This window comes from Octopus sinensis, linkage group LG13, assembly GCF_006345805.1.
Source record: "Octopus sinensis linkage group LG13, ASM634580v1, whole genome shotgun sequence".
NCBI lineage: Eukaryota > Metazoa > Mollusca > Cephalopoda > Octopoda > Octopodidae > Octopus > Octopus sinensis.
The window spans coordinates 11,504,142-11,516,513 of record NC_043009.1 but is presented as its reverse complement, the minus strand read 5'-3'; positions in this window follow the sequence as shown (position 1 = coordinate 11,516,513).

The window sequence follows — 12,372 nt, the reverse complement described above, 5'->3', positions numbered from 1 at the left end:
GAGCAAGTTTTGAAGAGTACAGTTCGATTTTAACAGGTATTTTTTCCAAGCTATTAATGGAAGTGACAAAGGAGCATATTCGGCATATTTTATTTTATAAGTTCAATAAAGACGGTGGTGATCCAGCATGGCCGCGGCCTTCGGGCTAAAACACTTTTAAGGATTTAGGGAAAGACAAAAACGCAACGGAAAGTGCGAGGATTATTAATAGAGTATATAGGGATCGGGCAATAAGCGTAAGTCAGTGCCGACAGTGGTTCCAGAAATTCCGAACCAGAAACTGCAGCCTAGAAGATGAGCCACGTCCTGGAAGATCTGTAGAGCTCAGCGAGCACGTCTTGCAAACCCTGGTGGAATAAAATCCCATCGCGACTGTTGAGGAACTAGCAAAGAAGCTTGGATTTGGTCATTCAACCATTCATTGACACGTGCGTGCCATCGGAAAAGTCATAAAATTGGGTCAATGGGTTCCTCACAAACTTTCCGAGTCTAATCGCGAGCAGAGAGTGAATGTGTACTCTTCTTTGCTATTATGTCCCACGAATGAACCATTTTGGGACCAAATACCCGCACCAATAGGGTGGGCTTAAAAAATTATATATATATATATATATATATATATATATATATATATTATACTATATAATATATAGAGAGAGAGAGAGAGAGAGAAGCGTTATGTATGTATATATACGAGATCTGTTCAATAAATATCAAGACTGTTGCCATAGTAACCAAGCTACTGCATGCAGAGTGAAGCTGCTAGGCAAAGCTTGACCTTGAACTTCCCTCTGCGTTTGCACAACGTTTTAACGTTCTAGCTCACTTCTGCTGTTTACAGCAATACTTGGAAGGAACGTGTGTAGCGTGTGATTGTCGCATTGACCACGACAGAGAAAGTTTTCATGGCGATACCTGCTCAGAGGCCTACACAAAGTTTCAGAAAGTGTATGGAGAGGAGTGTATGAGCTGCACGCAAGTGTACAAGTGGTTCAGACGAATGTCGATATTAGCGAAAGTTTTCGGAGACCCGCAACCAACAGTAGGAAGAATAATCTAAGTAAATATTTAACTTGGTGACCCAAATTTTTGAAACAAAACAATTAATTCAATATTGAAAAAATAAAATAGAAAACGGTGGATATTGTAGCCTGAGGTCCGTTGTCTGAAAAAAGAACAATCCTAGACGGTGCGGTCATGACTAGAACATAACAGATCTTTTTTCAGCACAGTTGACCCGAAGTTAAACAAATAAGAACAACAGTAACAAATACTAACAGAGCACAAGTAAAACAGTGAACGAACTTCAAAGCAAACCAATGTTATACATCACTGTAAACCTGAACAACAAAATAGTCTGCAATATAAAATACCTGCTGGCCGAGAGCTTTTGAGAAAGACAAAAGTGTAAATCTAATACTGTCAAACAACAAGACGCGTGTTACATCAGCATAAAAACCAGCATCCGTTCACTAGATTAACCCTCGACAAAGACTAATGAATAAATAAAATAAAAACAAATTAACTTGAAATAAAATTATATATGTTTCGTTTAACCTAGTTAGTGTCTATCAAAATTAAATTAAAACTTCTAAGACACGATACACCAAAGAACAATACCTCGAAGAGTTAAACACTTATTATCACTTACATTATATCTAGCTCACACAACCATAGTAAATAGTTAAAAAAAAATGAAGCGTTTGAGATGTGGTGGAAGAAAAGAAGAACATGACTGAACTGTAATGGAAACAAATATAGTTAAGTGTGTAATTAACAGTAAAAATATGTTATCAGCAGAAATAGAAAATGAGCAAAATATCAACTAATATTTACAAACAACAAGAATTCGGTTCCATAAACCATTAATATGTGAAGAACAAACTCAGCAGAAACAAAGCCCAAGAGAAAATATCGCAAATATTCGTAATAAACTCTCAAAACATAAAACATATAAAACGAAACAAAACTGTTCTCATTTGAAAAAGACAAGTTATTACAATACACTAGATACCGGTAAAAGTCTGATGAATAGAAGATAATAATTGTTTCTAATTTTGGTACAAGACCAACAATTTCGAAGAGAGAGGTTAGTCGATTGCAAAGACCCAAGTACTTGACTAGTTCTTATTTTATCGTCTTCGCAAAGATGACTTCCACGAATTTGATCTCGGAACGGAATAAGCTAGAAGATATGTTGCTCTGAATTTTGTCAGACACGCTAACGATTCAGCCAACACCCACTTTATCAAAACTGACATTAATTCTTTCTAAATTTGGCACAAGGTCAGAAATTTTGATGGAAAGAGCAAGTTATTACAATTATCCCCAGCACATGACAGGTACTTAGCGAAAAGTAAAGTCGACCTAAGGGTAATTTGAAGTCAGATAGTAATGAGCTGGTAGAAATGCAACAAAGCATGACGTCAGCAAGACTCCTCAGAAACAACTGTTCAAATACCCAGTCGCAACAATTACACGCTCTTTGTCCAATGTAAAAGAACAGAATCAATAACGAGACAGAAAAAAGAATTACTTCATGATCGATCAAACTGCTAAAGATCTCCTGAAATCATATTTTTTTATTCAATGGCTACATTGAATAAAAACGTGCTGCCTACTCCTAAAAGATAAGATGGTCACAGACAGAATGCCTTTGGTCGCATGTTTGCACAAGTAACGCCGAAGGAGTAAATAGCAACGACAACAACAACAACAACAACAACAAGCCGAATATGCAAATTCAACGAGGAAAATCCAAAATAACAAAAACAAGAATAAATCATAACTGACCTTAACAAAATCAATTAACATTTAATAATAGAAATGCATTCTCAGACGCTGAATAAAGAAACACAGTGAAAAAATAATAATAACCAAATACATCGGACTCTCAAAGAAATTATTTCCATGGAAGCAAACACAAGCAGTATTTGCTTCATAGTAGTATGAAGCTAAAATGGATTCAATCCTAATGGAGTAAAGTAATTTTTCTCAAGCATAGCAGACACACAGAAGCACAAAGCCACGCGATGTAGATAGACAAAACACATGAAATAAACCAATTCTTACACGGCAAAATAAAAGAGAACGAGAATATTACAAAAGCAAAGTGAAACTAATATCGAATATAATATTGAGAAAATAGAATATTAATAGGGAATCGGGTTAGAAACGTGGGGGAAAAGTCAAGAATATGGTCTAGTCAAAACATACAAGACAAATGCTTTCATTCTATATTTGAAAACCAAAGAGTTAAATTGTGCTGTAGCATCATGAGAAAACCTCACAGTTTAAATTACACGAATACCAATAAAAATGATCGCCTTATTAGGAAATTCATAGATCCATAATCATATCCATATATGGGATATTCATACATCCATATAAGTATCCAGTATATGGGTATGTACATGGATATGTGTGTAAATATATACACACCCCGCACGCACGCACACTCACACACACACACACATGTATAAATAATTATGTCTAAGTCGTTAATCCTACGGACAGCTTTCGACTTGTTCTATCTCCCACGATTTCAATCCAGTATCTATGCGCTATTGTTATCATTGGTAGCTTTTTCTGATTTGAGTTTAACCGTCACAATATATTTATGCATATAAACACACACACACACACACGCGCGCGCGCGCGCGCAAACTTACATATAAACATACACATAAACACCCAGATATGCATATGTATATATATATATAGTACAAAGTGAGATAGGGGTTATGAGTGTTACCCACTATGGGATATTAGTTATCCAATATACTGCTGGTGAAGTACCCAAAAGGCAAATACATAAATGCTTATAACTGCAATGCAACTAATTCATTTATTGTATTAAATGGGCGAAGGTAAAATATTTTACCTCAAATTCATAATACAAATAAGAAAATGGAGGAACAGATTCATTTCAATCATCGACTTACAGACATTACCAATTCATATTATTTATTAACTACTTAAATAGGAACATGCAAATCCAACCTACAGGCTGAAACAGCTGTAAGATCTATTTTATGTGTATTATTTTTCTGGTATTGTCTTACTTACTGATGTATATTGTTTTATTCTGTTGGATTTGGATGTTCCTATTTAAGTAGTTAATAAATAATATGAATTGGTATTATCTGTAAGTCGATGATTGAAAGAAATCTGTTCCTCCATTTTCTTATTTGTATATATATATATATTTGCATGTATTCATGCATATATGTATATAGGCGTGTGCACGTGCGTATGCAATACAATAAAAGTACACAATGGATAATAAAAGCAAAACGGACAATAAAACCACAAGCTTGATGTAACATATTGAATGAATTAAGCCGAAGTATCGCGACTTTAAATACGCAACAAGAACGCACAACGCGATAGCAACAGCGTTCAATATTTTAATAAAATAAAATCAATAACAAAACCATACTTCTTGCTAGAAAGGGGGAAATATTAATTCCCTAAAACGAAGGCATTGGGGACCAGAAGCAGAAAATCAATTACCAAAAATTATATAAAAATCTGACATCGTGACCTTCATGCTTTGATTCCATATTCGAAACATAAAGAAGAAAATTCTACTTTGGCATCAATATCAGAAGCATCATAGTTTAAGTTATCCCAGCACTAATAGGAATCCGATACCATATATATATATATATATATATATATATATATATATATATATAATATATATATATATATATATATACATGTACAACAAAACACACACACACATATATATATACATATATATTGATAAAAATGGTAAGACAACAAAAGAATGAAAGAGACCTCGATATTATGTAAATAGAGGATATGTATATATGTATATAATATAATATATATGTAGTATATATATATAATACGCATACACACACACATATTATATATATTATATATATATAATATATATAATATAGTGTGTGGTGTGTGTGTGTGTGTGTGTGTGTGTGTGTGTGTGTGTGTATGCATGCATAATGCACAATGGATAATAAAACATGAAAATATGCAGTAAACCCACTAGTTACATCCAGTATATTAAAAAATACTCGTAAATATATTAAATAAATATCTAAATAGACAAATATGAACTCAAACTTGTCCTTGAATATGGATCAGAAAATGAAACGGAGTTTCTGCAGGCGTATCTCTTGACAGGTTGCGGAGTAGCCTCAAATGCATCATAAACGGTGTGAATAAATCTGAAATAGGGGGAATATGGAATAGTTTTGGGCAGCGCTCATGGCTTACGTGTAGCAAAAAAAATGATAAAGGTTTTTTCAATTTCACGTGCGGTACCGTTGCGTTTCCAGTAATAGGCAGGCGGTACTTTATTTTATCCATTGCTTGCATGACGACGATGATGATGATGATGATGATGATGATAATCTTTTCTACTAGAGGCACAAGGCTATGATTATGTGGGGAGGGGGGGACAGTCAATCATATCGATCCAGTACTTTTTTTTCTTTCCTTATATATATATATAATATGTGTGTGTGTGTGTGAGGTGAGGAGAGAGAGGAGAGAGAGAGAGAGAGAGAGGGCCCTCCCTAGCTGTTGCAACCATTTTGCTCCTGCTGCTACTGCCTGACAGCCCTACTTCTCCCTAACAGCCAACTCTAACACTGACCCTAACTGTTATGTCAAGTAAAATTTTGCCAACAATCGGAAGGATACTAAATAACGCACCTTGTGATGATCATTAGATGAACAATTAAAAGTCCGGAACCGAATATAAAGATTAATTTAATTTACTTCAATATATATTTTTCTTTTTTCAAAATGACTCGAAGATGTTCCTTCCTCTCGCTCTCTTTCTTTATATCTCTCTCCCTCTCTATCTCTATTTTTCTCTCTCTCTTTATATATATATATATATATTATATATATATAATATATATAATATAGTGTGTGGTGTGTGTGTGTGTGTGTGTGTGTGTGTGTGTGTGTGTGTATGCATGCATAATGCAAATGGATAATAAAACATGAAAATATGCAGTAAACCCACTAGTTACATCCAGTATATTAAAAAATACTCGTAAATATATATTAATAAATATCTAAATAGACAAATATGAACTCAAACTTGTCCTTGAATATGGATCAGAAAATGAAACGGAGTTTCTGCAGGCGTATCTCTTGACAGGTTGCGGAGTAGCCTCAAATGCATCATAAACGGTGTGAATAAATCTGAAATCGGGTGAATATGGAATAGTTTTGGGCAGCGCTCATGGCTTACGTGTAGCAAAAAAAAATGATAAAGGTTTTTTCAATTTCACGTGCGGTCGCCGTTGCGTTTCCAGTAATAGGCAGGTACTTTATTTTATCCATTGCTTGCATGACGACGATGATGATGATGATGATGATGATGATAATCTTTTCTACTAGAGGCACAAGGCTATGATTATGTGGGGAGGGGGACAGTCAATCATATCGATCCCAGTACTTTTTTTTTCCTTTCCTTATATATATATATAATATGTGTGTGTGTTTGTGTATGTGTGTGTGTGTGCGTGAGAGAGAGAGAGAGGAGAGAGAGAGAGAGAGAGAGAGAGAGAGAGGGCCCTCCCTAGCTGTTGCAACCATTTTGCTCCTGCTGCTACTGCCTGACAGCCCTACTTCTCCCTAACAGCCAACTCTAACACTGACCCTAACTGTTATGTCAAGTAAAATTTTGCAACAATCGGAAGGATACTAAATAACGCACCTTGTGATGCTCATTAGATGAACAATTAAAAGTCCGGAACCGATATTATAAAAGATTAATTTAATTTACTTCAATATATATTTTTCTTTTTTCAAAATGACTCGAAGATGTCCTTCCTCTCGCTCTCTTTCTTTATCTCTCTCTCCCTCTCTATCTCTATTTTTCTCTCTCTCTTTATATATATATATATATATATATATATATAGTAGACAAATGAATTATCTTATTACGGATAATTCGAAAGATAACCGATACCTGGGTAGCAAACTCACAACAGAAAGGGCACGGTTGAAGTTACGACCATAGGGCATAAAATCCGTGCCTTAGTGCGGAAATTTGAAATTTTATATATTAAGTATAGGAAAGAATGGAGCTGAACGAAGATTTAACAAAATTCCTTTATTTTATTTTCGACATATGTTTCAAAGTCTGCAAAGTCCCTAATTCCGAGTGAATAAGGAGTCTGTTATGCAGCTTTCTCTTCAGGAAAATCCAGGAACTTAATTCTCCAACAAAATGCACAACAAGCTTTTCGACGACTGCTCACGAGGAGCCCATAAAAATAATGATAAAAAATGTCTATTTATAGGGGTTGACGCCAGATTGGATGAAAGCAGAAGAAATTATCCGTTGACATAGTTCAAGGCCAGCATCAAGGTAGTAGAAGGAAGGTATAGGAAAATTAAAGAGTGTGAATGTATTCTGTATGACTGGTGTTTATATTTGATTTATATTATGAATGAGTGCTCGAATGTATGAGTGTGTAAAATTGCCTTAATGTATGTGTGTGTGCGTCTTTGAATGCATGAAATTGTGTGTGGAATGCAGAGATAGAGAGATAGCAAGAATTAACGGTCAAGAACTGAAAAGACTGTGTCTGTGTGTTCGAATGTGACAACTTAATAGGGCGAGGGCGGCCACAATAGCCAATGACAAGATACAAGGTTACTGTTGGGATTTGGTAGTAGTTCTTGGACAAAACTATGAGAAAAGTATTCTACTAACGTAGTTTACGGACAGTGTATCAATCACAGCATTCCCAGAAAAGGGAATATTGCAGGTGATATTGCCTTAAATAATAATGAATAATTGGGGTGAATAGTATCGAATCCAGCGGTGTTTTTAACACATCATAGTAATAAACGCTGTATTAGTATCGGAAACTAATCCCAATAGAATAAGGTTCTTATCAAATAACTCCAAAATTAGAAACGCCATTCACCAGTGCAGTTTTATGCTGGATCCGATGTCTTCCTCTATATCGGCGCTACATCATCTAAATTAGCCACAAGAATATCGAACCATTTTTCCACGTTTAGGGATAGAAAGAAACAACACTCTACTGGGCTAAGCAAATTAGTCTGGCGTTTGAAGAACGCAAATTCAACTTTTAGGATGGAATGGTCAATATTATCGGTGTCTTTACCGTTTGATAAGGGCAAAAAAAACCTGTGCCCTGTGTAATTCCGAACTCTTTCATATTCTGTTTGCCCGAGGCCGACTAATAAACTCGATTGTGGAGAGTTCTTTCAGATGCCCACACTGGAAAAAGCATACCTTTTTCTCATACCAATGAAGTCTAATATAGATAACCCCTGGATGTCCTAAAAAAATTTGAAAGGTGATACCTCATCCCTGTTAGTATAAAATACTTTCTCATAGTTGCAAGAACTACTACCAATCCCAACAGTAACCTTGTATCTTGTCATTGCTATTGGGCCGCCCATCCCTATTAAGTTGTCACATTCGAACACACACAGACGCAGTCTTTTCAGTTCTTGACCGTTAATTCTTGCTATCTCTCTATCTCTGCATTCCACCACAATTTCATGCATTCAAGACGCACACACACATATATTAAGGCAATTTTACACACTCATACATTCGAGCACTCATTCAAATATAAATCAAATATAAACACCCAGTCATACAGAATACATTCACACTCTTTAATTTTCCTATACCTTCCTTTATATACCTTGATGCTGGCCTTGAACTATGTCAACGGATAATTTCTTCTGCTTTCATCCAATATGGCGTCAACCCCTATAAATAGACATTTTTTATCATTATTTTTATGGGCTCTCGTGAGCAGTCGTCGAAAGCTTGTTGTGCATTTGTTGGAGAATTAAGTTCCTGGATTTTCCTGAAGAGAAAGCTGCATAACAGACTCCTTATTCACTCGAATTAGGGACTTTGCAGACTTTGAAACATATGTCGAAAATAAAATAAAGGAATTTTGTTAAATCTTCGTTCAGCTCCATTCTTTCCTATACTTAAATATATATATATATATCTATAATATATATATATATATTAATAGATATAGAGGGTAAAAAGCTTTTAAAATTCGGATATGCTAACTACCTTGTGTGATGTTCTGATGTCGCTTGGTCAGAAATGCAAAGGGTAAGTTTTCTAGCATTTTAAAATTTATAACTATCGGAATATTATGTTGATAAGGAAATGAGTTTTAAACTCTAATCCAGAAACGCGTCCATAATTAACCGAAGACTGTTTGATTTCATTATTTTCCTTTTTTTTCTTGCCTGTGTGAGTTACAGAGAGGGTTATCGGTGGAGTCATATTTTGTAGCGAAGAGAAATAACGGTCTTTTGGCCGCTATTTCTAAATTTTTTCGGTATGTGGTTAAGTAACTCGTTGCTAAACCCTTAATTGTTGTTATATATATATATAAACTTACTTGGAAATGGATGCGTGGCGTTCAATCATATAATAGCATAAATAATATATATACATATGTGTATGTGTATGTGCATATATACATACATATATGTACATACTTGCATATATATGTATGTACATATGCATATATGAGTACAGGTCGTCATAAAACGCAAACAACATGAAATACGAAAACATGAAATACGAACATTTTTTGCGAGCAACGAATGAAACAAATGGAAACAAGACAAGCAATATAAAGAGCAACCCTTCATCAGTTGTCAGCTGTTTATCTACTTCACATTTCGAGCAATTACGACAAGATGTGTCTCTGAGAACACAGTTGCTCCCGCAGAGCAAAGTAAAATTTGGGATTTGCGGAGGGTCAAAGTTGGTAACAAAAACAGGACAGTGAAAACAAATAGTAAGGGCTGCCAAGCCATAACGAGGTGAAGTGCCGGATGCTGGAGCAACGAGCTCTTACAAGAGAAAAGATAGGAAAGGAAAGAGACAAGAATACGTCTGATCTGTGTGGTAGATCCAAAGGAAAGACAGAAACTCAAGTTAGGAAAGAAATCTGACCGATGATCACGTGTGAACAACGCGGGAGTAAAGGAGGAAAAGTTAGAAAGTGAGAAGGACAGATAGAGAACGGTGAAGAGGGGAGGAAAAGAATTAGAGAAAGGATGAGAGCGAAAAACGAAAGGGGGAGAAGGGGAGATAACTGGAATTAGAGAAAGGAAGAGGAGGAAACGAAAGGGGAAAGGGAACGAGAACAGTGCAACATAGATTCGCATCGGAATTATTGAGATAAACTTGCTTGGAATTGGATACGTTGCGTTCAATCATATAAGTCAAATAATACCATCCATGTTGTGGCTAGTTTTATTTGTAGGATCATGAAGGAATGCTTGCAGACACAAGACATGATAAATAAAACTGTCTAGCCATTGTGCTTCAACATCATGAAACAATTATATGCTCATAATTTACTTACTGTGTACATAAACAGATAATCATTCCTCTGGATGAAGTTCATTTTGTTGGTTTTACTATTAATGAAACAGTAAAATATATTTATGTATGCGTGCGAGCACGCATACACACACAGCACACACACACACACACACACACACACACACACACACACACACACACACAAATATATATATATATATATATACTTACTTAAGAAAATTTTAGATAAGATGAATATACGGATTAAAGTATTAGAAAGGCCAGCGATCTCAATAAAACTGATTTGTTGTGGATATCCATTTATAAGGCCCCATACACGGATAATAACTGCACAGTATGTTGTCTATAGTATACGGTGTATTTAGGGAGGTACAGAAGCAGGACAGCAATATACATTGAGGAGACAGTATGTAGCACGGGGGAGAGGATAGATGAATACTGGCGGGTGCTCAGGAAGGAGAAGGTCGTTAGTGTTCTATCAATATGCCCAATTAAACATGGAGGCAGCTTAATGCATAATCACAAACACACACAGATACACACATATACTCACGCACTCACACATATACGCACACATGCGCACCCACACAAACGCACACAAGGCACACATACACATACTAAAGAAGGAAAGAAGAAAATAAATAAGTACATGAACGAATAAAAAATAATTAAATATAGAACACGGCTAAAAGTAGTGTAGTAAGCAAACCCATAAACACGCACATATAACACACAGAGTAAACACATAGACACGCGAAGACACAGGCGCGCACACACAACACACAAACACATACACTCACATACGCACAAAATGATCCACCCCAAATATAACAATATAATGTGTATGCGTGTGTATATATATATATATATATATAAAGTTAATCCAAACATGAAAACACAAAGTGAAAATACAACAACGCAAGGACGTGGAACAAGAAATTGTTATTGGACGCTCAGGAAAGGAAAGAAAGAAGGAGAATTTAATGTTTGGAGCGGAGCTCTTCGTCAGAAACATAGGAAAAGGAAAGAACCAAGGAATGGAAGACGAAGGAAAAAAAATCGCCAAGGATACACATGTGGTCACAGTACATGTATATATATATATATATATATATATATAAAATATTATTTGAGACAAAACCACTATTTTGCAAAACAAACAAGGAAAGACTTATCAATACATAAGATTTAATAATAGTCAAAAAACCGCCACTATATATATATATATATATGTGTGTGTGTGTGTGTGTGTGTGTATGCTATGCCATATTCTGTTAAGGACGTAGTAGAATACAACATAAAGCTCGTCCACCTTCAAATTTCACTCTGCGCTATTCAATAGTACTTCCTTGTTTGCGTTTGGGCACCTGTCGTGTGTGAATTATATAACTGAAAAAAAAAATAAGTGAAGGTAACAAGAAGAGTTACTGTTGGACATTTAATTTTTAATCACTACAATTGTTTCCACGCAACGTAGTACTCCAGGAGTGCAGGTGCTTGCTTATGCAAGTTTTCCCTGCATTATGTGATCTAGTTGCGTTTCTTCCGGTGTTATGTAAATATTGTCTCTGTAAGTTTAAAATAGTCAGCTACAAGAACATCCCTTCTGTCTGTCAATGCCTGAATTTAGTATTAGTCACTGAGCTTATCAGAGTGTGATGTTGTTGAAGGGCTGTTGGCAGATTTCTTTGAATGTGTAGATGTAGTGGGTTGGTGATTCGGGCATACATATGTTTCTTCGTACTAAATAGAAATAGCATTCTTCCCTTTCCATATTAAGTTGGCAACACACCATCACTTTATCGTGCTGCCACTGCATAATTCTCACTGAGGGATTTAGAAATGCAATATTTCTAATTTTGTAGATTTCAAGAAATCTTTCAAGAAATCTTGAAATAAAACTGAACTATGACATACATACATACTTACAAGCATTCGACAAAAGCAGTAGGCCAACTGTCACTTAAGTTTCGCGTTTACACTTT